The sequence below is a fragment of the Thalassophryne amazonica genome, chromosome 18 (assembly GCF_902500255.1).
Source record: "Thalassophryne amazonica chromosome 18, fThaAma1.1, whole genome shotgun sequence".
Classification (NCBI taxonomy): domain Eukaryota; kingdom Metazoa; phylum Chordata; class Actinopteri; order Batrachoidiformes; family Batrachoididae; genus Thalassophryne; species Thalassophryne amazonica.
The window spans coordinates 58,170,655-58,195,857 of NC_047120.1; the positions used below are offsets into that span (position 1 = coordinate 58,170,655).

The 25,203-nt window shown below is 40.9% G+C and overlaps 2 protein-coding genes across 2 annotated transcripts in view; one reads left to right on the top strand and one right to left on the bottom strand.

Annotated features, from left to right (window-relative positions):
• arsg (arylsulfatase G) overlaps nt 1–4,259 on the bottom strand; it is a 32,274-nt gene extending 28,015 nt beyond the window's left edge. Inside the window, exon 1 of the mRNA XM_034193651.1 lies at nt 4,215–4,259. The gene's annotated coding sequence lies outside the window, so the exon portion shown is untranslated. The remainder of the gene's footprint in view (nt 1–4,214) is intronic.
• LOC117530739 (monocarboxylate transporter 7-like) overlaps nt 3,320–25,203 on the top strand; it is a 55,273-nt gene continuing 33,389 nt past the window's right edge. The window contains exon 1 of the mRNA XM_034193648.1: nt 3,320–4,112. The gene's annotated coding sequence lies outside the window, so the exon portion shown is untranslated. The remainder of the gene's footprint in view (nt 4,113–25,203) is intronic.

Here is a 25,203-nt window from a genome sequence, read left to right on the forward strand (position 1 = left end):
CGTAAAACGTCATCTTAAGTTCAGGAACTGCCGTTGTCTTGTTTATCCATCGATCTATCTCGATCGTAACAATGTGATCAATGCGTGCCGTTCTATTTATATTCCAAGCTCACATTTTCATAGCCTTTTTAGAGCGTGTTTAGATTAGTCTTAGCTTTTTGGGGTAGTTTTGTGATGAAATTGTGAACTTACACTGTTATCATAATGTTGGGTTGTTGTTTACTCCGTTGGCTCTCGAGCATTGAACAGTATCCTATTCGAGCATATGCAGACTTGTGCAATGCCTGGGTCCAAATGTAGGACTATGCAGTCAAATATCTCCTCCAATCTTAACCCATTTCAACCCATCGCTCACAACTGTGACCGGAAAAAAAATTGACACTTTCAAGGCTTTAAAAATGTTCCTCAATCAATCATCAGTACATATAGAGCAAAAATGGAGACAAGGAAGGGTTTGAATGAAGTATGTGCAATATCAAGTGCGCAGTGCAATTTGTCACGTGACCAGAGCTATTTACATTACAGTGGCAGAGACAGAATCAAATTGTTCCACCAAAGCTCTCAAACAAAACCTTAGGAAGGTTTGTTCAAATAAACATATCACCAAGACTGGCAAATTTTCCAGAATTTACACTTTTCTCTGTGCAATTGTAGCGGCTGCACTCTGCGTTGTGTTGTTATGACTCTGCCCATTCTATCCCCTCGGGACGCGAACTCATGATCATCGGCATGGACGTTGGACTCTAACCAGAAGGCTAAAACCCAGGGCTCTGGCCTTGTGACCCGAAAATCCTTTTGAGTTGTTGGGAGTGAGGTTTACTAACTACATCTGCACAGTGACACCTGCTGGCCTCCGTTACACTCACTCTCCCAAACTCACTCCCATCCGGGTGATGGCACCACTGTAGCAGCTGCACTCTGCGTTGTGTTGTTATGACTCTGCCCATTCGATCCCCTCAGGACGCGAACTCATGATCCTCGGCATGGAAGCTGGACTCTCTAACCAGAAGGCTAAAACCCAGGGCTCTGGCCTTGTGACCAGAGAATCCTTTTGAGTTGTTGGGAGTGAGGTTTACTAACTACATATGCACAGCGACACCTGCTGGCCTCCATTACACAATCATCAAAATATGAACATATCTCACTCAGAAATGTTACTACGACTTTGTCCCAGCTCAATTCAACACACTCAAATCAAAATCATAAACATACCCCCCCACCCCATCCCAGTGGGCCTAACATGTCAGAATAGTCCAATATTTACACACTTTACAGCACCTCCACTGTCTCACCTTCGCCCCAATGGACCTTACATACTGTATTTTATATATACTGCACACACACCTCATCCACCGTTCACTAGCCCATTGTACCCCCCCACCCACCCCAGTGGACCAAACATACTGTCATAGTACAATTCTCATATATTAGGTCCACCAAGTGAGGGGGGGGCATATGTTTAATATTTTGCACTAAATATGTAGAACTGATCAAGGACAAACGATTCAAAACATCTGTGGCTGAAACATGTTAAAATACCGAGGACTACACAGAGAAATGTGTCAGTTGCCCATGAAAAAACCCTGATAATACATTGTCCCACCGCTCACTATTGTGACTGACCATAAAAAAAACACCTTTTCACCTGCTTTTCCATGAAAAAAACAAAAAAAAACAATTGATCATTTCAAAGGGGTCCTAATGGCACATGATTACATATTTTCATGTCTGGGAAAAATTTGGGATTAAATGGGTGAATGATGTGAAGTAAAAACGAGGTGACTGGTAGTAAGATACACTGAGTCACCAGAAACTTTTCAAGGCATCATTCAGGAAGAAACCAACGGTCTATAAGGAAAATAAGGCATGAGCATGTATAATGTAACCAGTTTGTAACAGTTTATTACTAGATTGTATAATTAGAATATCAAAAAGAAACAAAGAAAAACAGACGCTTGCATTTATGTGCTGACATGAAATGTAATAACTGCAATATAGAAGTGACTGTTTACTGATAAATTTATATTTAATCTGGGATCGTGCACATATTCAAATTAAGGTGCAGGAGCCAGAAAAAAACAAAAAAAACAAATACATAAAAAATATAGCTGCAAGCAGCCGTGTGGGGATCTAGAAGGAATGGCAGCGTAGATAAAGTTAATGTTAGTTTGCTCACTACTAGGAGAGTAACTTCACTGAAGATGCATTGGTGGGCAGCAGCCACAGATAAACTATTCGCATGCGATAACAGCCTTCTAGTTATTTTGCAGACATATTTACCACTTATCAGTTTTAAAACATTTATCTCTGCTCAGCTGTCAGTCAGTCAATCTGTCCTGCTCGAGCATGAGATAACGTTTCAAACAGACTCAATATGGTGGCCCTGAAATGCAAATGATTTGCTGTTGTGCTGTGCGATTTGCTGTTGTGCTGTGTGATTTGCTGTTGTGTTTTTTTGATTTGCTGTTGTGCTGTGCAATTTGCTGTTGTGTTTTTTGATTTGCTGTTGTGCTGTGTGATTTGCTGTTGTGCTGTGTGATTTGCTGTTGTGCTGTGTGATTTGCTGTTGTTTTTTGATTTGCTGTTGTTTTTTGATTTGCTGTTGTGCTGTGCGATTTTCTGTTGTGCTGTGCAATTTGCTGTTGTGTTTTTTTGATTTGCTGTTGTGCTGTGTGATTTGCTGTTGTGCTGTGTGATTTGATGTTGTGTTTTTTTGATTTGCTGTTGTGCTGTGCGATTTGCTGTTGTGCCGTGCGATTGGCTGTTGTGCTGTGCAGTTTGCTGTTGTGCCGTGCGATTTGCTGTTGTGCCGTGCGGTCTGCTGTTGTGCCGTGCGGTCTGCTGTTGTGCCGTGCGATTTGCTGTTGTGTTTTTTTGATTTGCTGTTGTGTTTTTTGATTTGCTGTTGTGTTTTTTGATTTGCTGTTGTACTGTGTGATTTGCTGTTGTGTTTTTTTGATTTTCTGTTGTGCTGTGCGATTTGCTGTTGTGTTTTTTAGATTTGCTGTTGTTTTTTTGATTTGCTGTTGTGCTGTGATTTGCTGTTGTGTTTTTTGATTTGATGTTGTGCTGTGCGATTTGCTGTTGTGTTTTTTGATTTGCTCTTGTACTGTGTGATTTGCTGTTGTGTTTTTTGATTTGCTGTTGTGCTGTGCGATTTGCTGTTGTGTTTTTTTGATTTGCTGTTGTGCCGTGCGGTTGGCTGTAGTGCTATGCAGTCTGTTGTTGTGCTGTGCGGTCTGTTGTTGTGTTTTTTTGATTTGCTGTTGTGCTGTGCGATTTGCTGTTGTGTTTTTTGATTTGCTGTTGTGTTTTTTTGATTTACTGTTGTGCTGTGCGGTCTGCTATTGTGTTTTTTTTTTTTTTTTGATTTGCTGTTGTGCTGTGCGATTTGCTGGTGTGTTTTGCACTTCAGGGCCACCAACATTACTGCTGCTCACCTTCTAGCCAATCAGAGGCCAAAAGGGCGGAACCTTCCCGTCGCTGTCCACGAAGGGGCGTTCGGGTTTAGCGTTGGGATTGCGGACTTTTGGGCACAGCTGGCAGCAAATGTGAAAATTTGGCGATTTTGAATAAAAAATAATCTAAATCTGGTGATGTTAAAAGGAAATTACTTCATAGTACAAATCGCTGGATAAATATAACCATTTAATTATTTTTTTTCATTTTACATTTTTCTTTCCATGACAGGTGAGACACAGCGTCACCTGACCGCACGTCACTGGAACACACATACCACCTCCCCAGAAAAACAACAACAGACAAACAAATAAATCCAACCTTCCAGAGAACAAACAGGATGTCATTCCTTTTCCCATCACATACAAATTAGACGTGATCCCCTCATTAAGTGAGGTGAACGTATAGCGAATAGCAGCTTCTGGTGAGGGTTTTTTTTGTTTTGTTTTTTTTTCTTAAAGCTGACAACTCCGGGATCGTGCGTGAGGGAGGCTCGTGCGTGAGCAAACATGTTTTGTGCTTTGTGCGCGGCGCATAAATGTCCATGTGCTCGTATGTGCGTGATAATATGGGTCCGCACTTCGTACGAACAGCAGCAGCAGCATTCGAGAGACAGGCGGAGGATCTTATTTCGTCCTGAATCGAACAGACAGGTGAGAGAGAGAAAGACTGCTTCTGCTGTGCGAGCAAAGTTTTGTAAAATAAATAAATAAAAAGAGAGACAGTCGACGATGGCCGGACGTGAAAGTACTTACAGAGTCTGTGAGCGGACAGAAAAAAACCGTCTGTTTCCAGGCAGAGTCCCAGTTTGTCTGAAAAGATTGCGTCAGCCTCCGTGCGCGCGCCACACGCACGTGCCATTCACGACACTTTTGTAATTATTATTTAATAGTCGTTTAATACTTAATCATTTTACACTTAGTTCACTCAGCAAATATATGTATCCTGCGGAGAAAAAAATCAAATATTGAAAGAACTTTTTTTAAATTTAAAAGACAAGTTAAATTATTTTTTAGCACAAATTGTATTTTGTATATGCTCATATATTTTATGTATGATGATTTTTAGTAATACACGTCATTTTTTTTTTAACTTTTGCCACTGTGCCATAGCAGCCGGAGTGAAGGGTAAAAAAAGGGAATTTCCTACTAGTTCTAGGTTTTTTGTGTAGGCTCTCAGTTGTCCAGGTGGTTTCCATAGTAGAGAAGCTTGAATCTTCGACTGGACTGGGTTGCTTGACGCGAGGACATTTCGCTTCAAATCGCAGAAGCTTCCTCAGCTAAAATTCTTGCTCTGGTGGTCTGACTTCTGTCTTGACTCTTGTAGAGAAAAATAATCAAGCTGGAGTTTTAAACCTAACCAGACCCCTCCTACCGAGAGGCAGACTGCTATAGACTAGTGACTAAACAATAGCTCTAATTAGCACCTATTGTGCTCTAGTTAGCACCCTCCTAATGATAGGGCAGCTGTCCCTCCTAATGATGGGAGGGACCCTCTCCTGATGGCTCCCTTGACGACTCTGCTGATGACGTGAATGACTCATTACCATGAACAAAAGACTGAAACTGCTTTGATCTGAGTACCCCATTGTAAACAGGGGATAAAGCGTGTCTCAGACCCCCTCCCCGGTTAAGGCTGGGTTTCAAACGTTTCACAAAGAATGCCTCCTTGACCCCTCTCTCAAACCATTTCTTCTCTCTGGCTAATATTTTAACTTCCTTGTCCTCAAAAGTGTGGTTAGTGTCTTTAAGGTGGAGATGAACTGCAGACTGAGGAACACTGGCGCCCTCTCTGCGGTGCTGGTATAGCCTTTTATGTAAAGGTTGCTTAGTCTCACCTATGTAGTGTTCGTTACAGTTTTCCTGACATCTGATAGAATACACTACATTGCTCTGTTTGTAACTAGGGATCCTGTCCTTAGGGTGAACTAATTTCTGTCTCAAGGTGTTAACTGGTTTAAAGTAAACTGGGATTTTGTGCTGTCTGAAGATCCTCTGTAGTTTTTCCCCTACTCCTGCTAAATAAGGGAGAGACACTCCTCTTCTTCTCTCCGTCTCCTGTCTATCTGGTCTCTTTGTTTTCTGGGACTAATGCACTTTGTCCAGGGACCATCGTGGGTACCCACATACTGTGAGGGCTTTCCAGACAAGTTGTTCTTTAGCCCTTCCCTCTGCAGTTGTGGGCACCTGTAGGGCTCTGTGTTGAAGCGTCCTGATGACCCCGAGCTTGTGTTCAAGGGGGTGGTTTGAGCCAAAGAGCAGATATTGGTCAGTGTGAGTTGATTTTCTGTAAACCCCTGTCTGGAGCTGCCTGTTCTCTCCGATCGTAACATCACAGTCCAAGAAGGCTAAATGGTTGTTTCTGGCATCCTCACGTGTGAACTTGATATTGGCGTCCACCGAGTTGATGTGTTCTGTACAGTCCTGAACTTCCTGTTGCTTGATTTTAACCCATGTGTCATCAACATATCTGAACCAGTGACTGGGAGAGATGCCTGTGAAAGACGTCAAGGCTGTCTTCTCCACTCGCTCCATGTACAGATTAGCCACAATGGGGTGCGATGGGGTCTCCGGTATCCCCCATTGTGGCCAATCTGTCAAAGTTTTTTTTTATTTATTAATTGTATTCAGTGTATTTATAGCCTAGTAAGTAAAACATTTTCTGTATTTTACTTTAGGAGCATAAATGTATGTATATGTATATTTTGCCTGTCGAAATAAGCTAACTCCAGGTTAAAAATACTTAGCGTTTTATAGTGAGTAGATTTTATACATTACTACATTCGGATGAACAATTTATACATTTACGTGCCCATCAAAATAAGCAAACTTCGTCAAGTAATTTTTTCAGTGCACACATATGCAGTTACGCGAGGAACCTCATCTCGACGACGCACTTCTGCTCAACAGACTTATCTGCACCTCATCTCAACGACGCACCTCATCTCGACAGAACACCGGCAATCAGTTCACCCTGTTGAGGTTTCAAATCCCACAAAATCTCGCAAGATCTGAGATGTGGCTTTCAATATATATATATATATATATATATATATATATATATATATATATATATATATATATATATATATATATATATATATATATATATATATATATACGAGGTCTATTAGAAAAGTATCCGACCTTATTTAAAAAAAAACCATATGGATTTGAATCACGTGTGCTTGTGTGAGCCAACCTTGAACCTTCATGCGCATGCGTGATTTTTTTCACGCCTGTCGGTTGCGTCATTCACCTGTGAGCAGGCTTTGAGTGAGGAGTGGTCCACCACCCTCGGCGGATTTTCATTGTCAGGGAAATGGCTGAGAGACTGCTGCTTTGCTTGATCAAATTTTTTTTAGAAACTGTGAGGCACATCCATGTGGACACCATTCGAGAAATTCAGGTGGTTTTTGGTGAAAATTTTATGGGCTTCAAAGACATTAAGGGATGTTACTGTTGCTTTAAGGCTTTAACGACACCCACAGCAGCTGTGGGGCGCGTCGCGCTCCAGCTGCCATCGACAGGCTGAACGACCATTTCATTTCTAAACTGATCGCTCTGTGGATCCGTGACCATCGTGTGCATTTTCTCTGGTTATCACAAGAGCTGGACATCACCCATTTTCCTGCAGATTTCACTTTTAACAAGAGATTTTGTCGTGGAAAGCCGAGCGGACGCTTCGCGCGTCATGATGGATTCGCTGCTGGACCGCGTGTCCACCTCTCCACAATTTCTCTGATACTCACTCGACTGGTAAGCACTGAAAGGCATGTCCCAACTTGTCCTTCTGGCACTCCGAAACAGAGGTGTTCTTTGTCTCGCTTGCCGTCGTGACGCGCGAAGCGTCCGCTCCTTTCCATGACAAAAACTCCTCGTAACAGTGGAATGTGCCGTTCATTTCCAAACTGGACGCTGTGTTTTATCCGGGACGTCGTCTGGACTAGCACAGGAATTGTGAAAAGACGTGGACATCAGCACTTTTTCGGCAAATTGAGACAGACGTGCGGAGGAATTCCGCAAAGCAACGCCGCGGTGAAGCTGCTGTGGGCGTCCTTAAAGCGACAGTAACATCCCTTAATGTCTTTGAAGCCCATAAAATTTTCACCAAAAACCACCTGAATTTCTCGAATGGTGTCCACATGGATGTGCCTCACAGTTTCTAAAAAAATTTGATCAAGCAAAGCAGCAGTCTCTCAGCCATTTCCCTGACAATGAAAACCCGCCGAGGGGTGTGGACCACTCCTCACTCAAAGCCTGCTCACAAGCGAATGACGCAACCGACAGGTGTGAAAAAAATCATGCATGTGCATGAAGGTTCAAGGTTGGCTCACGCAAGCACACGTGATTTTTTTTTTTTAAATAAGGTCGGATACTTTTTTAATAGACCTCGTATATATAGTGTGTATTTATTGTTGTAATGGTTCTAATAGTTATAATGGTTTAACAACTATGGAGTCACTCCCTAAAAGAAACCCATTTACAGTAGTGTTCAGAATAATAGTAGTGTTATGTGACTAAAAAGCTTAATCCAGGTTTTGAGTATATTTCTTATTGTTACATGGGAAACAAGGTACCAGTAGATTCTCACAAATCCAACAAGACCAAGCATTCATGATATGCACACTCTTAAGGCTATGAAATTGGGCTATTAGTAAAAAAAAAAGTATAAAAGGGGGTGTTCACAATAATAGTAGCATCTGCTGTTGATGCTACAAACTCAAAACTATTATGTTCAAACTGCTTTTTTAGCAATCCTGTGAATCACTAAACTAGTATTTAGTTGTATAACCACAGTTTTTCATGATTTCTTCACATTTGCAAGGCATTAATTTTGTTGGTTTGGAACCAAGATTTTGCTCGTTTACTAGTGTGCTTGGGGTTATTATCTTGTTGAAACACCATTTCAAGGGCATGTCCTCTTCAGCATAAGGCAACATGACCTCTTCAAGTATTCTGACATATCCAAACTGATCCATGATACCTGGTATGCGATATATAGGCCCAACACCATAGTAGGAGAAACATGCCCATATCATGATGCTTGCACCACCATGCTGAGTTTGGGGGTCGTCTCACAAACTGTCTGCGGCCCTTGGACCCAAAAAGAACAATTTGACTCTCATCAGTCCACAAAATATTCCTCTATTTCTCTTTAGTCCAGTTGATGTGTTCTTTGGCAAATTGTAACCTCTTCTGCACGTCTTTTATTTAACAGAGGGACTTTGCGGGGGATTCTTGCAAATAAATTAGCTTCACACAGTCTTCTAACTGTCACAGCACTTACAGGTAACTCCAGACTGTCTTTGATCATCCTGGAGCTGATCAATGGCTGAGCCTTTGCCATTCTGGTTATTCTTCTATCCATTTTGATGGCTGTTTTCCGTTTTCTTCCACGCGTCTCTGTTTTTTTGTTTTTTTTTGGGCCATTTTAAAGCATTGGAGATCATTGTAGATGAACAGCCTATAATTTTTTGCACCTGCCTATAAGTTTTCTCCTCTCCAATCAACTTTTTAATCAAACTATGCTGTTCTTCTGAACAATGTCTTGAACGTCCCATTTTCCTCAGGCTTTCAAAGAGAAAAGCATGTTCAACAGGTGCTGGCTTCATCCTTAAATAGGGGACACCTGATTCACACCTGTTTGTTCCACAAAATTGACGAACTCACTGACTGAATGCCACACTAGTATTATTGTGAACACCCCCTTTTCTACTTTTTTTTACTAATAGCCCAATTTCATAGCCTTAAGAGTGTGCATATCATGAATGCTTTGCCTTGTTGGATTTGTGAGAATCTAATGAATCTACCTGTACCTTGTTTCCCATGTAACAATAAGAAATATACTCAAAACCTGGATTAATCTTTTTAGTTACATAGCACTACTATTATTCTGAACACTACTGTAATTATGGTGAATTACCATTATTTGTTGATTTTCAGTTCAACAGATTTATAGGCAACAGTACAGTTAAAGGTGATTAATGGTTTATATCAACAGAATCAGATGTTTTATTTTTGTAAATTGAACAAAACTGGATCTGGTGTGTGAGCTATTTTGAAAGTATTACATTTATTTGTGAACTTTAAAATAATTTTGGGGTTGTAATATACACCATCAAATAATACAAAGAGGTTAGGACGAGTGGACCCTAGGACTAAGGGACCATCTCCGGGTAAAAAATGTTCTGTACAGCTCTCTGATGGGATATTTTGAGGGGTTTCTGTAGTTTAAACATGCCCACTTACCACCAGTTACCACCATGAATTCTGCATTTACTGCCATTGTTGAGACATAAAAACTGTTTACTTACTTTTTACATATGAATACAAACCGTACAAAGGGTTTTTTTGGGAGGGGGGGGGGGGGTGCGCGGTTAATGCTTGGCAAATTTAATGTTCTTATATTCTGTTCCATGCAAGAGGAATATTGAGGTAATATCAATGAAAATACAAGTATTGGATCAGGACTGTCAGAAGATACTCTATATTAAATGACCTGGATCAGGGGCAAAAAAAACCCTGATTGGAACGTTCCTACTTCAGAGGCAACACACATTAATAACAAACATTTTATTCAGAAATAATAAAGTAAAACTGGTATAAAATGATATGTATAAAACACAGTGGCTGCAGGGGCAAATCTAACTTCAGGTTAATGGGGACACTGTGACTTTGGCACGCCAGTACTTGGGATTGCCCCCTATAAAATATGAAAAATCCTTCGACTTTTGCCTGCATTCTAAGGCAATCTTGGAAGCTAAACTGACTATCTAATCATGATTTTTAATGTAAATCTTATTTTAAATTAGAGCCCAACCGATATATCGGCCGGCCGATATTATCAGTCGATATAAGCCCTTTTCAAAGTACTCATTATCGGCCGAAATTTTACAGATAGAATGCCGATAATTTCTCATAAACAGAACAGTTACTGAAATAATGTTTGTGTCAGCAATGTAAAATGTCCTTGCACCGTTTGTCCAGTAGATGGAGCTCTGACTCCATTCAACTGAGAGCTGCTTACACCCCTGCTTAAATGTGTTCATCACCGGCCCCGTAGTTCCCCGTTACACTGCACTGATCAGCTGACAAAAGCATACAAGTAAGTTTGCAAGCATACAAGTAAGGATGTTGTTTGGAATAACTTTGCAATTACATTCACCCCACATTTCTCCCCTTTCAGTTCAACTCAGTTTGATTAACTCAGTTTATGTAGTAATGTGTCAAATGTGCTTCATTGCGTCGGTCACGCTTTTTATTAAGCCCACGTTGTATAGACCTTATTTCTAGCATGAAAAACTTTCGTTTACTGCTAAGAGGTTGAAACATTCAGCTGATCGGCTGATTTATCGGCTATCGACAAATCAGCCGATGTATCGATTATCAGCAATTTTTTCAACCAAATATCGTTATCAGCATCGGCCTCAAAAAATCCATATCGGTTTGGCTCTATTTTAAATACTGGAAATTTTCTAATTCAGCATCAGTCTGTCTTTGTTTAGGCAAGACCTTTCCCCTATTTTACCACACCTTTGGACAGGGGCTATGGTAGGAGTTAGTGGGAGTGTTTGAGGGGGCTTCAACACCCTGCAGATCCACCCACCGGACCGCTGTCCTGATGTCTGAAGGTCCAATGCTGCAACCCACAGTTCTACGACTTTGTATGTGGATTTTAGCAAAAATCAAATTTGATACATTTACATGTATCTATAATAGGGGTTGACTGACTTATCTGCACTGATGAACTGTGCCGATAATCAAACCAGGCTGATAATCGGTTGACCCCAAAGTGTGTTTTAGGCGTGAAGCATTACAGACTTGACAAAATGTACCTGAATGTGCTTTGAGCAGTCAGACCAAAACTGCTTTTTACTGCCAGTATGACTAAGGCATTGGAGAGCAGTGGCATTGAGCCGCCTTTTGTTCCTCGCATCAAAGTGGCACAGAATTAAAGTGGCCTTTATGCAGTTTGAAAGACAGCATAATGGCCCTCATCACAGCGTCGATTTCGCTAAATGTGCTGGCAAGAACGCTGTAAACATGCTTATTTCTGCTGTAAATGTGGACATTTTAACATTGGGTTCTATGGGGATGGACTTACTTTTGGAACTTCTGCATTAGTTTTTTTTTCAGTAGAGGAGGTAGACATAGAGACAAACAGGCACTTGCATGCCAAACCGGTCTGGCTGCCTTTTCACCGTTGTTCAACACAGTTGAAATGACTGCATTCTAAAAGATATTTTCAAAACAGGTCAGCATTGATGCATATCAGTAATTGCTGCTTTAAGTTGCTCCCCTCATTCAGTTGATCAACCATTGTTGAGCAGCGCTTTAAAAACTTCCTTGTTCTAGTTTCTTAACTTTAATTTTCACATGCACTATACCTGCTAAACAGCAGCCAGTAGATTTGATGCTATATTACAACACAAAGAACGTGTCCTTTGTAAAGACGGTGGTGCCGAGTTACACGTAGATCACTTGACTGTGATAACACGGTGTAACACAAAGTATTTGATGATACCATGGTAAAATGTGTTTATCTACATAACTTTGTTTCACCCTTAGTAAAGTTGGTTGCTGGTAGTTGCTTGGAATGTCATGTGGCTATGATGACACGGCGTCTTCTTCAATGAGTGAAATCATTTTTCTGGCAAATTGAAAAGCAAATTAACTCAAACTGAGGTTTTCTGAATCTTAAAAGTGTATATCATAGTTATTAACACATTCTTGCATTTTATGATTAGTTACAACATATATTGCTAAGTTTCTATGGACTGTTTACCATCTTGTGTTCAACATTTCCTAGTCTTTATCTTCTACGTATTAATTACACCCTCTAAAACAATGGGTTGGATGAGGGTGCAACAACCCCCTACCCCACCATCAAACTGAAACAGCTTACATTTTTAGTGTACCAAACTGTGGGCTGTGTACTGTACATACCATCATAGAAGTAGAGAACCTGGAATGCCAACTCAAGATCTTGTTCCATTGAGTTCTGTTTGTGAGCTTTGGACCCGAGATTTCAGCCACTCGGCCGCGAGAGTTGGGGTAATTTACTTCCAGTTGTCTGCCAGCAGTAACACTAAATGCACTTGTAAAGAATGGTTTCTACGTGTTTTTGATAAGAGCATGCAGACTGTCAAGCAACTTTGGTGGAAAATCACGGTCAATAATCAATTATTCATAAAACGTGTATAAAATTAAAAGCACATCATTCATCATTTAAAAAAGCATTATAGTAAAACTCCTAAATGTAACTGTATAAAACTCGTAAATAGCACAATAAAAATCAGCAAACACCATAATAAAATCGTCAATCACAATAAAAAAAATCAAACTGCTATGGTTAGGGTTCCGGGCAGAACTGAACCAGGCTGGTAATGAACCCAAATGCAGGGATCAATGAAGGTTTGCATATGGACCATAGGGACAAGTCACAACCAATATTTTGGGATGGCAAAATAGTCCCTACCAATATTTAGAATTTTTTTTATATAACAAAATCATTCACTATTTTTTTGCGAACTCGATACTATAATTTTAGTCGTCACGTTTTGTGTTTTCGACGTGCCAGAGTGACAGGGTTACCCATGTTGCAATTTCATTAGCTCACGTTCTTCTCACATGGACGTAAACAAAGCGCATCTCGTGGCAGGCAGTGCTTCATTTGTAAAGTGGGAGGTCCCAGAGCGCAGAGGATGGGTGGCTCCGGTGCAGTGTTGCCAGATGTACGATAATTATCGTATTTGTACGATAGTTTTGCCCTCTGTACGATGTACGATCAATAATGGGGAAAAAATCCAATATGTACAATAATTTCTGTTGGTTGCCCAAACACGCATCTCTCTCTGACACCCAAGAATCATTTTGCAGGCGCTGCACTCAGGCGGCATCAAATGCTGGCTTTGGGCGACCGGGACAGTCATTTGAAAGCCCGCCCCCTCTCATACAAAGTAATGAGTTCCCATCCAATCTGTGCCGTGACAGGAAGATTCCCCAACCAACATCTTTTTTTTTTTCGAAACTTTATTTCAACAAATGCAATAACAAATGAACAAAACACAAGAGCAAAGAGATATACAAGAAGAATAAAAAAAAGTTAAAGTTCCTTATGGAGGTGTCAACATTTTTTTCTGTGTTCAACAAAATCTGCACAAGTGGCCATGATGACGACAGCGACCTCGAGGTTGAATTCGACTCTTTCTAGTCTGGTAATTAACACGTTTGTGTCTCTTCACAGAAAAAAAAATCTTTCTAGTCTGGTTGTGCATTTGCTTGTGCATTTGCGTTCTTTTTGTGCCATAGTTTCCCCATTACTATAATTACTGTTTAAAAATGTGACATAAAATTCTTTGTAAATTTAAAAAAAAAACGCTAAAATAGCTACGTTGTATGCGTTTTGTTTGTGTACGATAATTTCTCCCAAAATACGATAATTTTGAGGTTTTGGTACGATAGTTTCATATTTCATATCTGGCAACACTGCTCCGGTGCAGAAAACCAAGAAGGGCGGGGCTTGCGAACAATGCTGCGCGCCACACTTAAAATAAACTGCACACCCACACAAACACGCACACACACCTTCACAAATGACACTAACACCCTGCCTTTTCCTCAAAAATTACTACATTTATGTTTGCTGTCTGTCTCTGTACTTTTCTGTCACTTTTGCGCTCTTTTTCATACTTTTCCCTCGTTTCAAAAGTCACCGAACGCACTTTACCGTAATATATGCAACATATAGCATACTGTTGGAAAGCACGGGTTCTTGGCTTGCTGTCAGTGTTGAAATTTTTCAGCGTGAGGGCTTACATGAGAACTTACGGTAATGAGAATCAGCGGCGCACTAGTGTGAAACTTCCGTGTTTTTCCTCTGCGTTATGACATCACAGGCTTACGTTTACCGTAATACACCCTATATATCATTGTAAAGCCCTTTTTTGTTGGCAAATTAGGTTGCCAGATACCTACAACTGCATTATTGATGAAGAGAATAGATTATACATCTTGGTTGCAAAAACTTTTTTTTTTTGTTAGCTCCACAAGTATTTTTTTGTTGTCTTGTTCTCTCAGGTGTAGGCCTATAGAATAGATTCGTGATTTTGGGTGCAATTTTGTTATTTAAGCTATTTGTTTGTCTGCCTACACACTTAATAATGTAAATAAAGTGTTAAATTATTCAGCATTATGTCGTCATATGTTATGTATTATGCTGTACTTGTGCGTCTAATGGTATGAGTGGGTTAGGGGGTGGTGGTGGTGGGCAGGGGAGCAGGGGGGGTGGTATTGTCCCTACCAAAGCTGAGACCAAACCTACGCCCTTGGAGTTGGAATGAACAAACAAAGATTTATTTACAATAATTGTGCAACAAAAGTTAGCTGATAAATCAAGAAGCCTGGAGAGTGGAGACAGGGCCCGCTCCAGGTGGTGGAAGCTGAGAGCTGCAGTGAAATCGGAACCAGGCAGGTGGAGTAGGAGCCAATAGGAATCCGGGGCAGGAACTGGTGCCAGGTCTCCGCAAACGGAGCCGAGGACGGAGGTGTGTTCTGAGAAACAGAGAAATGTTCAGGGTTCAGCACAGTTGCTCATATCAGGAATGTTCAGAGTTCAGCAAAGTAGCTCAATTAAGGAATGTTCAGAGTTCAGCAACTCCAGAGATTGGAATCTCAGGAGCACAGACGAACAGCAAACGTAGCTGCCTGAAGCAGAGTGAGGAGCTCTGGAGGCTGCAAGTGAACGGCGGCACAGCTGAGCGTCCCCGAATAGATGTAGCAGAATGCAAGAATGAACAGGCGTTGCGGCGTGGGAGCCAGCAGAGGAAGGCATCTCCCTGTGAAATCTCAATGAAAATTTTGGCACTGATGAGTTGGAAACCAGGGTTTAAATACACCACAGATGAGAAGCAGATGAATCGCAGGTGTGAGAACAGGTACCTCAGCTCCACTTGCACGCCACCTGGAGGGAAAACAGACAAATAACAAACAACAGGACAGACAAGGCAAGGGGCCAAGGCAGGCCATGACACAAACACCGTAAAAACACAGTATTTCTTTAAAGTAATAACATTGGAGCATTTACCACATGATGAGGGAGGCTGTTCCACAGAGTTACAACTCATTATGAAAAAAATATTTTTTTGAGTCATATCTGCACGTTTGCACCTCAGAAAGGCGAGAATGACCTCTCAAACAGGAATAAACTCTATTTTGAAAAAAAAAAATTCTTTCCCCAGGATTTCAAAGACATATTGGTGGTTGGCTCTCACTGCGGTATTGTATCACTTCCTGTTCCGGAGCACAGCGGTGTTTTTCTGTATCTGTTAGCTGTTTAATCTGCGCAGTTAGATTGATCTAGTTATCTAGATTACGATTTGTTTCCCAGTGTAATCTTTACGTGCCTTAACTAAAGCACTCATTCTGCTGAATCACCTCTAAATTATTTACACATTATTCACTTTGCGTGTTTTTAGGAATCCGCTAGCTTAGCGTAGCTACTAGCTCTTAGCCGATTTAGCATGGCGGCTTCTCCTGTCTCTCCCGCACTTTTCTGCTCTGGGTGTGAAATGTTTAGTTATTCCTCGGCCTCCTTTAGCAGTAATGGTACTTGTAATAAGTGTAGCTTATTCGTAGCTTTGGAGGCCAGGCTGGGCGAATTGGAGACTCGGCTCCGCACCGTGGAAAATTCTACAGCTAGCCAGGCCCCTGTAGTCGGTGCGGACCAAGGTAGCTTAGCCGCCGTTAGTTCCCCCCTGGCAGATCCCGAGCAGCCGGGAAAGCAGGCTGACTGGGTGACTGTGAGGAGGAAGCGTAGCCCTAAACAGAAGCCCCGTGTACACCGCCAACCCGTTCACATTTCTAACCGTTTTTCCCCACTCGACGACACACCCGCCGAGGATCAAACTCTGGTTATTGGCGACTCTGTTTTGAGAAATGTGAAGTTAGCGACACCAGCAACCATAGTCAATTGTCTTCCGGGGGCCAGAGCAGGCGACATTGAAGGAAATTTGAAACTGCTGGTTAAGGCTAAGCGTAAATTTGGTAAGATTGTAATTCACGTCGGCAGTAATGACACCCGGTTACGCCAATCGGAGGTCGCTAAAATTAACATTAAATCGGTGTGTAACTTTGCAAAAACAATGTCGGACTCTGTAGTTTTCTCTGGGCCCCTCCCCAATCAGACCGGGAGTGACATGTTTAGCCGCATGTTCTCCTTGAATTGCTGGCTGTCTGAGTGGTGTCCAAAAAATGAGGTGGGCTTCATAGATAATTGGCAAAGCTTCTGGGGAAAACCTGGTCTTGTTAGGAGAGACGGCATCCATCCCACTTTGGATGGAGCAGCTCTCATTTCTAGAAATCTGGCTAATTTTCTTAAATCCTACAAACCGTGACTATCCAGGGTTGGGACCAGGAAGCAGAGTTGTAGTCTTACACACCTCTCTGCAGCTTCTCTCCCCCTGCCATCCCCTCATTACCCCATCCCCGTAGAGACGGTGCCTGCTCCCAGACTACCAATAACCAGCAAAAATCTATTTAAGCATAAAAATTCAAAAAGAAAAAATAATATAGCACCTTCAACTGCACCACAGACTAAAACAGTTAAATGTGGTCTATTAAACATTAGGTCTCTCTCTTCTAAGTCCCTGTTGGTAAATGATATAATAATTGATCAACATATTGATTTATTCTGCCTTACAGAAACCTGGTTACAGCAGGATGAATATGTTAGTTTAAATGAGTCAACACCCCCGAGTCACACTAACTGTCAGAATGCTCGTAGCACGGGCCGGGGCGGTGGATTAGCAGCAATCTTCCATTGCAGCTTATTAATTAATCAAAAACCCAGACAGAGCTTTAATTCATTTGAAAGCTTGTCTCTTAGTCTTGTCCATCCAAATTGGAAGTCCCAAAAACCAGTTTTATTTGTTATTATCTATCGTCCACCTGGTCGTTACTGTGAGTTTCTCTGTGAATTTTCAGACCTTTTGTCTGACTTAGTGCTTAGCTCAGATAAGATAATTATAGTGGGCGATTTTAACATCCACACAGATGCTGAGAATGACAGCCTCAACACTGCATTTAATCTATTATTAGACTCTATTGGCTTTGCTCAAAAAGTAAATGAGTCCACCCACCACTTTAATCATATCTTAGATCTTGTTCTGACTTATGGTATGGAAATAGAAGACTTAACAGTATTCCCTGAAAACTCCCTTCTGTCTGATCATTTTTTAATAACATTTACATTTACTCTGATGGACTACCCAGCAGTAGGGAATAAGTTTCATTACACTAGAAGTCTTTCAGAAAGCGCTGTAACTAGGTTTAAGGATATGATTCCTTCTTTATGTTCTCTAATGCCATATAACAACACAGTGCAGAGTAGCTACCTAAACTCTGTAAGGGAGATAGAGTATCTCGTCAATAGTTTTACATCCTCATTGAAGACAACTTTGGATGCTGTAGCTCCTCTGAAAAAGAGAGCTTTAAATCAGAAGTGTCTGACTCCATGGTATAACTCTCAAACTCGTAGCTTAAAGCAGATAACCCGTAAGTTGGAGAGGAAATGGCGTCTCACTAATTTAGAAGATCTTCACTTAGCCTGGAAAAAGAGTCTGTTGCTCTATAAAAAAGCCCTCCGTAAAGCTAGGACATCTTTCTACTCATCACTAATTGAAGAAAATAAGAACAACCCCAGGTTTCTTTTCAGCACTGTAGCCAGGCTGACAAAGAGTCAGAGCTCTATTGAGCTGAGTATTCCATTATCTTTAACTAGTAATGAGTTCATGACTTTCTTTGCTAACAAAATTTTAACTATTAGAGAAAAAATTACTCATAACCATCCCAAAGACGTATTGTTATCTTTGGCTGCTTTCAGTGATGCCGGTATTTGGTTAGACTCTTTCTCTCCGATTGTTCTGTCTGAGTTATTTTCATTAGTTACTTCATCCAAACCATCAACATGTTTATTAGACCCCATTCCTACCAGGCTGCTCAAGGAAGCCCTACCATTATTTAATGCTTCGATCTTAAATATGATCAATCTATCTTTGTTAGTTGGCTATGTACCACAGGCTTTTAAGGTGGCAGTAATTACACCATTACTTAAAAAGCCATCACTTGACCCAGCTATCTTAGCTAATTATAGGCCAATCTCCAACCTTCCTTTTCTCTCAAAAATTCTTGAAAGGGTAGTTGTAAAACAGCTAACTGATCATCTGCAGAGGAATGGTCTATTTGAAGAGTTTCAGTCAGGTTTTAGAATTCATCATAGTACAGAAACAGCATTAGTGAAGGTTACAAATGATCTTCTTATGGCCTCGGACAGTGGACTCATCTCTGTGCTTGTTCTGTTAGACCTCAGTGCTGCTTTTGATACTGTTGACCATAAAATTTTATTACAGAGATTAGAGCATGCCATAGGTATTAAAGGCACTGCGCTGCGGTGTTTTGAATCATATTTTTCTAATAGATTACAATTTGTTCATGTAAATGGGGAATCTTCTTCACAGACTAAAGTTAATTATGGAGTTCCACAAGGTTCTGTGCTAGGACCAATTTTATTCACTTTATATATGCTTCCCTTAGGCAGTATTATTAGACGGTATTGCTTAAATTTTCATTGTTACGCAGATGATACCCAGCTTTATCTATCCATGAAGCCAGAGGACACACACCAATTAGCTAAACTGCAGGATTGTCTTACAGACATAAAGACATGGATGACCTCTAATTTCCTGCTTTTAAACTCAGATAAAACTGAAGTTATTGTACTTGGCCCCACAAATCTTAGAAACATGGTGTCTAACCAGATCCTTACTCTGGATGGCATTACCCTGACCTCTAGTAATACTGTGAGAAATCTTGGAGTCATTTTTGATCAGGATATGTCATTCAAAGCGCATATTAAACAAATATGTAGGACTGCTTTTTTGCATTTACGCAATATCTCTAAAATCAGAAAGGTCTTGTCTCAGAGTGATGCTGAAAAACTAATTCATGCATTTATTTCCTCTAGGCTGGACTATTGTAATTCATTATTATCAGGTTGTCCTAAAAGTTCCCTAAAAAGCCTTCAGTTAATTCAAAATGCTGCAGCTAGAGTGCTGACGGGGACTAGAAGGAGAGAGCATATCTCACCCATATTGGCCTCTCTTCATTGGCTTCCTGATAATTCTAGAATAGAATTTAAAATTCTTCTTCTTACTTATAAGGTTTTGAATAATCAGGTCCCATCTTATCTTAGGGACCTCGTAGTACCATATCACCCCAATAGAGCGCTTCGCTCTCAGACTGCAGGCTTACTTGTAGTTCCTAGGGTTTGTAAGAGTAGAATGGGAGGCAGAGCCTTCAGCTTTCAGGCTCCTCTCCTGTGGAACCAGCTCCCAATTCAGATCAGGGAGACAGACACCCTCTCTACTTTTAAGATTAGGCTTAAAACTTTCCTTTTTGCTAAAGCTTATAGTTGGGGCTGGATCAGGTGACCCTGAACCATCCCTTAGTTATGCTGCTATAGACGTAGACTGCTGGGGGGTTCCCATGATGCACTGTTTCTTTCTCTTTTTGCTCTGTATGCACCACTCTGCATTTAATCATTAGTGATCGATCTCTGCTTCCCTCCACAGCATGTCTTTTTCCTGGTTCTCTCCCTCAGCCCCAACCAGTCCCAGCAGAAGACTGCCCCTCCCTGAGCCTGGTTCTGCTGGAGGTTTCTTCCTGTTAAAAGGGAGTTTTTCCTTCCCACTGTAGCCAAGTGCTTGCTCACAGGGGGTCGTTTTGACCGTTGGGGTTTTACATCATTATTGTATGGCCTTGCCTTACAATATAAAGCGCCTTGGGGCAACTGTTTGTTGTGATTTGGCGCTATATAAAAAAAAAATTGATTGATTGATTGATATTGGCTGGGATCAATCTTGAAGATCATCATATTGTTCCAGAAGAACCACCCTGTTTTGTTGAACAACAAAACTCATTAAGAACATTTCACTTTTTATTTTCAGTCAAAAATTATTTTGATATCACTGAGGTATCACACAGTCAATACGATGAAATATGCATCATTTATTCCAGTCCACACAAATCAAAAGAAATATGAGAGGCATCATGAAGGACCTGACACCTGCCTTCAGTTTCTATCAAGCTGCCAAAACTGTGGAAAAATCATCAGCAAGCCCAACAGTTTTGTATGATATTACCTAATTTAAATTGACATAAGTTTTGTAGTTTCAGAACTGTGCATATTGCAGGAGAAGCATCTGACTCCTTGAATTTGATCTGAATAATTCCAGATGTTTGGGATATGTGGGTTATATTTTGATCTTTCAACCGAACCGGTTGTTTGCAAACCTTCACAGCAATAACAGTGCCGCACCGACAAAGCATTTTTATTTTGACAGCAGAGCGATAATCGGAGCAGCTACAAAATGTAAGGCTCAGTAAATTATTCAGAGTAATTGATCAAAACCTTGAACCTTATTTTGGGCCCCTTCACACATAGTGAGAATACGTACAACTCAGGGCGACTCACGGTGGTAGAGCTCATATCAGCGCACCACGAAACTTTGCGCCGACAGGCATACGTGCATGATGCCAGTGCAACGGTTTGTGCATGTGATGGTGCAGGAACACATGTTCCATGGGACAAGGTGCACCACATCTCGCTGCTGATGTGGAGGAAAATAAAATAAAAACCAACTGTATAATTAGTGGATATCACTGGGTTTATATAAATAATACATAAAAGTGTACGCAATACAGAACCCTGCGGTTACATAACCCTGGTAAAAAAAAAAAAAAAAAAGGCCACTCAGGGGATTTGAACCCATACACTCTGATTACCAGATGAAAACTTTACCACTGTACTACAATCACTGTCTTGTAACAGGAGTGTGAAATGGCTAAAATCAAAAAGCAGATAACATGTTTAAAAAAAAAAAAAGAAAAAAGCGCTGTGATAACTGACCAAATGCCGTTTTGTACAGCATATTTCTGCTGATACGTGACTGAAAGTGGTGTATTTGTCATACTGTGGGTTTGTCCTGGTCCTGTGGGGCGCCACTCTCAGCCCTCATGGCCCGACACGCATGTCCTGTCAGACGTGACATTCAGATTGCCTGCTGCATGTCCAAACGGACTGACAGTCCATTTTTTTGTATTTCCACACAAGCACACACATGCGCGTGTCCATTATAATACAGGACGTGTGCTGCAGCTGTGATGTACATAAACAGAGATGCCTAAACAGCTGTGGGGCAGCCAGCCATGCCCCCTGTCCTGTCAGCACACAGACCAAGATGTCACTCTATGATCAGATGAGAGATGCCTTGCCTGCATGGGGGTGGGGTGTTTGGGGGGCGAACTACAGTTCCTTCATTGGAGAGTGGCATCAACTCAGAACATGGCGCCATTTTGGGTCTAACTGCGCTGCACTATTGAATGGACCTTTTGTGTTTTCAACATTTTTTTAAAATAATTTAACCACATACAGCAACACATCCAGGTACAAGTGCTATCAAAATAAATATAAAAATAGTGAAACTATCAAATTTACAATTTATGATGATTTATTTAATCAATTTAAAGCCTGATTTATGCAGCTGCTGCTCTTTAACTCAGTGTCATGCAATGACGTGCGTGACAGTTTTAAAGTTTTGTCTCTGGATTCTGGACTAATTTGACCCTCAGTGAGCTTTTCTTTCTACAATCATCACCTCCAAATCAAAGGTAAGCTTTTCCTCTTTTACTGACTTCCTGCTGTAAATGTGATGTGGAATTTTCTGATCCACTTATCGGCGTGCACGCTGTAAAAACTGTTATAAAATGATGGCAGACGAAGGATTAAAAGCAGAAAAGTGTAAAATCACAGCCTTTTGTGTTTGAGTTAACAGGTACATGCCAGGCTGCAGGTCCGAGTCTGAACACCGTTTGAAAAAACTAAACGGTCAGACTTTTAATCACAAAAATGATTCTTCTCCCACTGTCCACAAATCGGCGAGTGTCAGAGCTGAACTTTAATTTGTACCTCTGCACGTCCAGACTGCTCGGAGTTTTTAATGGAAATACATTGTGACTGGGCCGGACATTTTATCAGATGTGAGTGAAAAAAACGTTACACAAAATCTGGTGTTTATTACATGGAAAACAATACAAAAACTTTGGGACTTTTTTTATCCGGTGACTGCAAATATCTGGTTTATACGACGACGGTTTAGGTGAGTTTTACTGTACATAGGACTGAACAATAAATTTACCTCGCAATGCTTTGATGATGATGTAGGCTTCCATCCCACACGGCTGAGTTTATTTTCCCAAATTTTTCTTCTGTTTGGATCTGAAAGGAAATGCATAGCAACCCAGCATTTTCAGCAAATAAATAAATAAAATAGCTGGATTTACATGCAGACACATTAACAGCCAATGCTATTTTTGCATCAAGATGGCACCACGAGTCACGTGACCAATTTTTTTCGACTCATGTTGCCACTCTCTCTAATAAAGAAACTGAACTACTCATACGTGTTGGGGGACGGGGAGGGGGGAAGCGCATGAAAAACATGCACACGTGTTGTGGGAGGAGCTGACACTCTGGCACGCCACATGTGCAACTTCACAGTCGTGGGGCACTTAGACAAATTTCACTGCCAGCTCAACAATGATGGTCTGCCGACTGTTGTCATGTTAAGAGTGCGAATGGCCACACATTTTCTAAGTGCCATGCGAGTGGTGTTAGATGTTCATGTGTGTCACCTGAAGGGATGGGTATTAAGATTTTATCGATATCGATGCCATTATCGATTCTGCTTATCGATCCTATTCCTTATCGATTCCCTTATCAATACCTCTTGTGAATTTTGTACTAAAAGTAGGCTTTACAGGTTTTCTGTGTATTTCATTAAGTCTTAAAGTAAATAAATATGAAATTGGTCACTGTATCCTTGATCTCTGGACATAAATAAACAAAACAGTGTTTCGCTTTGAAGTTATTAATTCCGACTGGACTCTATCGTTCTAACTTGACTCGGCAGAGAGCCGCGCAGCGTTTGGAGCTGTGTGAACAGAACGGAGGACGATTCTCGTTTGTTTCTCGCAACAAGACAGGAGTCCCAGTTAGTAACTTTAATCCGCACAAAAGTGACTCATGATTGACATATTCAGGGATGAAAGTGGTGAAAAACAAAAAAAGCTGAAACCCAAAATTACCCCCCAACACCACCCGCATGGAAATGTTTGAATTCTAGAAGCTGTGAAATGCAATCTGGGACTATTCCAGAAGATAAACTGCAGTGAGTGCAGCATCCATTTAGTGAGAAAAAACCCAGCTTTCCTTATTCAGATTCATTCCAGTAGTATTCTGCTCTTACTAGGATGCAGCAGTTTTCTAGTTTGGCAGATAGTTCTGGAGGAAATCACTGAAGAAATTAACACATTGAAAACATGGTTTGACCGAAACAAACTGTCATTAAACTTAAATAAGACAGGGATGAAATGGAGGTGTAAGAGTCACTAGGTGTTCTCAAGAAACACTTATTTATTTCTGTATGTATTTATTTATTTATGTATGTTCATTGTTGGTTTTATATTTTCTGTTTTGTTTCTATTCAGATTCTTTTTGTCTCTTTCTAAAATTGTATATAATAAGTATATATTGTATACAATAATCATTAAATTAATTATAATTAATATATAAACAAAAATAAAAAATACAATTTGAAAACAAATGCACCTGAACGTGATGACAACTGATGACAACTGCTTAATGCTAACTTTTAACATTAAAAATGCCATAGACATGCTAACGCGTTAGCATCGCTCCCGTTTTTAACTTATAAAATACATCTGTCAACTGTTTCAGAAGACCATAACAGGTCGGTTTAACATAAAAAGGTAAATAATACTCAGACATATGCTCTTTAGGGTTTTAGCGGGGGAAAATTAAGCGAAAGAAAGAATAAACGAAGCAAAAGATCAAAGCACTACTTCAATCTGCGAACCACTGGTTCGATTGGTTCAAGGTTCAAAGCAAAGCCGCGCTGCAGAAAAGTTGATTACGGACCTGCTGCAGGGTCTGTAATCAATGTAGAGAAATGATAATTTTCCTGACAAACACCCCCCAAAACAACGGCCACTCTGAAGGACCAATAACAGAATCGTTAAGCAAAAAGATTATTGATGTCGGTGGATTGAATAATTTCTTAACGATACCCGAAAGGAACCGGTTCTCAATACCACATCCCTAGTCACCTGGAATTTGGCCGACACCTGCCGCGAAAGGATTTTGGTGGGTTCGCACAGTGCACACTGTCTTTCAGCCACTGGTGTGCGCAGATAGTTGTAGCAACAGGTGTACGAGGCATCTACGATTTTACATGTTTTGCACACGATTCCTGCTTCATGTGCACATCGACCAAATTCGCACTATGTGTGAAGGGACCCTTTGTAATGTTTGATATTGTCGATTCCCAGCATAATATTGGAGTTTGTAATACCTGAGAATGAAGCACTGGCTGCAGAGCAAAAGACCGGAAGTGAAGAACCCCAAGTCCTCTCGTGCATGTGCGACACAACCTCAGCCCCCGAGATCAGAAATTGGCATTCTGTTATGTGTCGGATGCAGCTCGGAGAACCGACCAGCGTTTGAAGGACCCAGTATGAAATAAGCAGAGCACAGTACAAAGGCTAACTGAATTTAATACATAACAGTGATACAAAAAACAACAAAAGAAAGTGCGGTCTGGCGTGG